Here is a 5,563-nt window from a genome sequence, read left to right as displayed (position 1 = left end):
AAAAAAAAAAAAAAAGAATCGCTTGAATCCAGGTGGCAAAGGTTGCAGTGTGTTGAGATCATGGCCACTGCACTTCAGCCTGGGTGACAGAGTGAGACTTTGTCTCAAAAAAAAAAGAAAAGAAAAGGAAAAAAATAAAAGAATTGGGGGAAATAATGCATTTGGCTAACATTTACTTAGCATTTATTATGCCATAATCCTTTCACTGAGGCCAAAAATGGGCCAGCCTTGGCTGGGCATGGTGGCTTATGCCTGTAATCCCAGCACTTTGGGAGCCGAGGTGCTAGGATCACTTGAGGTTAGGAGTTTGAGATCAGCCTCACCAACATGATGAAACGCCACCTCCACTAAAAATACAAAAATTAGACACTCATTCTCTCTCCTGTCACCATGTGAAAAGGTGCCTTCCACCTTTATTGTAAGTTTCCTGAGACCTCCCCAGCCATGTGGAACTGAGTGGCTCAGTCTACAGCTTTTATTAGAAATCAAGGGAAGCCACCAGAACACGGAGCACTGAATGAGCTCTGTGGATCCAAATCATCTAATCTGAACTCCAGTTTAAAAGAAAGCCCCTCTGTGCGCACCTGTTAACCTGCCTGTCATCACCCTCACAGCTGTGCTGGGTCAATGGCACAGACCCACCCATTCCAGAGTTACCATCTGATATGTGTGGACTGATATGCAAAGTAGGCTGTAATGTGAAGAAATAAATCAGATGGCAAAACAAAAAACAAAACAAAAAATACAAAAATTAACCACATGTGGTAGCAGGCACCTGTAATCCCAGCTACTCAGGAGAATTGCTTGAACTCAGGAGGTGGAGGTTGCAGTGAGCCAAGATTGTTCACTGCTCTCCAGCGTGAGCGACAGAGCGAGACTCCGTCTCAAAAAGAAAAAAAAAAAAAAAAATGTACCAGACTTGTCCTCTGCCTTCAAGGTTCACAGTCCAGAGGAGCTAATGTAGAACAGGCAGAATGCATACCTAGATGTGTGTGTGCAGGGGTGGCCTTGTGTGGCACAAGAGAAGGAGGATAAATCAGATGAGGAGCTAGAAAATCAGAGGAGCTGTCTAGGAAGGAGAAGGGAGCGTCCCTTTCTGGACAACTAGGCAGGAAGGAGGGAAAGGTTAAGTTCTCAGCACCCCTCACTGACCGTTTTAGCATTTGGCAGGGGGTTCTAGATCCTAAGAGGAATGCGGCCAGGTGGGAAGGGTGAGGAAATAAATGCCTGCTGTACAAGTCTCCGAGTTCATCCTGGGGCTAATCCAGTGACTTATTTGCTTCCTGCTTACTGTAGGCTAGGCTATCTGAGTGTGAATGAATAACAGAGTTCAGGTTCCCAGAGGACCTATATGCAAAGAAAGGCGATAAGGGGACCTGAACAAGATCTTGACTTTATCGGACCTTCTAGTGACATTGTAATGAGCGCACATTTAAGGATCACATTTAAGCTCCTTCTAATCCCCTATTAGGGAAGAATCATTCCTAAACTCTGGCCAGCTCAGAAATCAACTTGACAAGACCTGACTCATTTTCCCCCAAATAGTGAAAGTCCCTACCCAGGTATCTACTGGAAATGGCCCTGGGCCTGTGCACTGAGGCATTATTCTCCCTATCAATCCCCTCGAATCCTGTGGTCTCATTCAAATGGCCTCTGAGGGCCAGCAAGGCTGGCACCAGACCCTGGGGACTGTATTATGCAGTAAGCTACCTCATCCTTTAGGATCTGAGCTCCAATCCCACCAGAGTGACTTGGTCTTCAGCACCACTTCATTGGTTTTTTTCCTGATTATACACTAAAGCAACATTATTAGGTTTTTTTCTTTTTTTGAGGCAGAGTCTCACTCTGTCTCTCAGGCTGTAGTGCAGTGGCGCAATCTCAGCTCACTGCAACCTCTGCCACCTGGGTTCAAGCTATTCTCCTGCCTCAGCCACCCGAGTAGCTGGGATTACAGGTGCGTGCCACCACACCCAGCTAATTTTTGTATTTTTTAGTAGAGATGGGGTTTCACCATGTTGGCCAGGCTGGTCTTAATCTCTTGACCTCATGATCTGCCCACTTTGGCCTCCCAAAGTGCTGGGATTACCGGCGTGAGCCACCACGCACGGTCAATTCTTAGTTTTTAAAACATATTTTATTTATTTATTTTTTGAGGCAGAGTCTTGCTCTATCATCTAGACTAGAGTGCAGTGGCATGATCATGGTTCACTGCAGTGTCGACCTCCCAGGCTCAAGCAATCCTTCCACCTCAGCCTCCCAAGTAGCTGGGACTACAGGTGTTCACCACTATGCCCAGCTAATTTTATTTTTTGTAGAGACAAGGTCTCACTATATTGCCCAGGTGGTCTCGAACTCCTGGACTCAAGTTATTCTCCTACGTTGGCCTCTCAAAAGTGCTGGAATTATAGGCATGAGCCACCAAGGCGGCCAGTATCTACTTTTCTGAGTTATTTGGGGATTAAATTAAACATTGGATGGAAAGTGCCTGGTGGTATGTAGAGATTTAGTGAGTGGTATTGATTATTATTTGTATTCAAAATAGGCTGCTACAAGCTAGACTGAAATAGGGAAACTGTTCTCTCTCTTCTCCTACCCCTTCCAGTAAAACTGCTGAAAACTGCTACCCAGGCCTGACAGACACAGGACTCCAGAATAGAGTAAGAGAACTCTGCACAGGGTTGGATTCTCTTTTTTCTCTCTTGGGTGTGCACATATACGCTCATGCACCCAGGCAAGCACACTCCCACATGTATATGCATACACATGATTATGTAAAGCTACAGCTGTTGGCATAGAAGCTATAGTTATATCAGGACATCAATCAGTTATATCTGGGCAGTTACAAAGATCAATGCTGCAGTAAAGTGGAAAGGAGGCTGCAGCCAACTGAAACCAATGGAGGACTGGGCTGGAAAGTCGGGGGTGGCGGGGAGAGGAGGAAGTGGTGTGGATTAGGGCTGGTAGGCAAGGGAATAACCACTGAAGGAAGTAGACAGCCTGTCATATGGTGTGCGGATTTCCCCTGTCAACTGCATTTCCTAATTTTATGATCTTCTATTGCACATTTTACCCACAGAGGCTAGTCTGTGCTAAAAGTGGGTAGAAGTGATTGATTTATTCATTCAACTGACAGACATTTAGTGATATCTACCATGTACCAGGAGTGTTTTGGAAAAATAGACTGTTGTTGGTAAGGGAGCTAAAGGAAGCTAGAGAATGGTAGTCTGAGCAGAGGAACTGATAATATGTGCCAAGTTGTGGAAGAAAGAAGCAGGATGTTACATACCAGGAACTACATGTGTTTTGATAAGAAGGGAGCATAGGGCCGGGTGTAGCGGCTCAGGCCTGTAATCCTAGCAGTTTGGAAGGTCAAGGTGGGCGGATCACTAGGTCAGGAATTTGAGATCAGGCTGGCCAATATGGTGAAACCCTGTCTCTACTAAAAATACAAAAATTAGCCAGGCATGGTGGTGCTTGCCTGTAGTCCCAGCTACTCAGGAGGCTGATGCAGAAGAATCACTTGAACCTGGGAGGAGGAGGTTGCAGTGAGCCAAGATGGTGCTATTGCCCTCCAGCCTGGGTGACAGAGCAAGACTCCATCTCAAAAAAAAAAAAAAAAAGTGGGGTGGAAAAAAGGTAGGGTGGCTCACTCCTGTAATCCCAGCACTTTAGGAGGCTGAGATAGGCAGACCACCTGAGGTTGGGAGTTCGATACCAGCTTGACCAAAAATAAAACAAGGAGAAACCCCATCTCTGCTAAAAATACAAAATTAGCCGGGCATGGTGGCGCATGCCTGTAATCCCAGCTGCTTGGGAGGCTGAGGCAGGAGAATTGCTTGAACCTGGGAGGCGAAGGTTGTGGTGAGTCAAGATCGTGCCATTACACTCCAGCCTGCAACAAGAGTGAAACTCCGTCCAAAAAATAAAGGGTGGGAGGTTCACATAAGGCCAGGGCAACATAGTGAGACACTGTCTCTACAAAAATAGAGGTGTTGTACACCTGTAGTCCTAGCTACTTTAGAGGCTGAGGTGGGAGGATCATTGAAGCCCAGGAGTTAGAGGTTACAGTGAGCTATGATCGTGCTACTGCACTCCAGCCTGGGTGACAAAGAGAGACCCTGTCTCAAAAAAAAAAAAAAAATTACTAAAAAATTTAAATATATATACTTCAAAATACAAGTAGGAGGAAGTAAAAGAAAACATACATATAAGGCCGGGTGTGGTGGTGCGTGCCTGTAGTCCCAGCTACTCAGGAGGCTGAGGTGGGAGGATAGCTTGAGCCCAGGAGTTCTGGGCTGTAGTATGCTATGCCAATCAGGTGTCCGCACTAAGTTTGACATCAATATGGTGACCTCCCGGGAGCGGAGGACCACCAGGTTGCCAGAGGAGGAGTGAACCGGCCCAGGTTGAAAACGGAGCAGGTCAAAACTCCTGTGCAGATTGTTGTGGGATCACGCCTGTGAATAGCCGCTGCACTCCAGCCTGGGCAACATAGTGAGACCCCATCTCTATTAAAAAAAAAAAAAGAAAGAAAAGAAAACCAGATCTTAGTAAGTCAAATCCTTGCTGTCAAAAAAGAAGAAAACATACATAGAAGGTAATTTGGTAATATGTATGAAAATGTTAAATGTGCATTCCTCTGATTCAGTAATTGTAAGGAACTTAATTTAAGGAAATAATAGAAAAGTGACAAGGCTGTTTACTGTGTTGTTTAAATTATCCAAATCAGCTAAGCGTGGTGGCTCATGCCTGTAATCCCTGAATTTTAGGAGGCTGAGATTGGAGGATTTCTTGGGACCAGTAGTTCAAGACCAGCCTGGGCAACATAGTGAGACCCTGACTCTGTTTTTTTTTAATATAAAAAAAATAAATTAAATTAAAACATATTACCTAAATGTTTGTAGGAAGAGAATAACCAAAATAAATTATTGTGCATCCATGTGGTAAATATAGTCACAACAAGGATAAAGTAGATAGGTAAGTATTGTTGTGGAAAAAATGTCTTTGATATGTTGTTAAGTGGGGGGAAAAAACTACGGGGTTACTAAAAGTGGGTTTGGCACCAGCTCTCTTCAGCTCTGAAGATCAAAGTCCTATGGCTTCCAAAGGCCAATTTACCAGCTCTTGCCCCTGGATCAAGTTTGCGCAAGATGAGGGAGGAGGCTGGTCACAAGCCTGACGTGGGGGTAGAGATTTCTTCTCTAGCCCTGCCTCAGCCTTAAGAGAGTTCAGGAACCATATCCCTGCGTTGCAACCTGGCTTCCTTCTCCAGGCAGAATGTGAATAAAGGTTAAACGCTCCAGGTGCTGGGTAGGTAGTGGTGCCCTTCCTACTTCATTAGGATAAAAACGTAACTTGTCTGAGCTCTCCTAGTGCTGGGCTTTGGGAACCTGATTTCCTTTCTTTCTTCTTTTTTTTAAATCAGTTGGTTTAATTCCAGAATTTAGAGTAGAACAAAGACAAAAAGTGGGATTTAGGATTCTGGGCTAGGAGATGATGAGCCACTGTTTGATTTTTTTTCTTTTCTATAAAAGTTTCTTCTTCTTCTTTTTTTTTTTTTTTT

Source organism: Cebus imitator, unplaced genomic scaffold, assembly GCF_001604975.1.
Source record: "Cebus imitator isolate Cc_AM_T3 unplaced genomic scaffold, Cebus_imitator-1.0 Scaffold129, whole genome shotgun sequence".
Classification (NCBI taxonomy): Eukaryota; Metazoa; Chordata; class Mammalia; order Primates; family Cebidae; genus Cebus; species Cebus imitator.
This window is presented reverse-complemented; position numbering follows the sequence as displayed.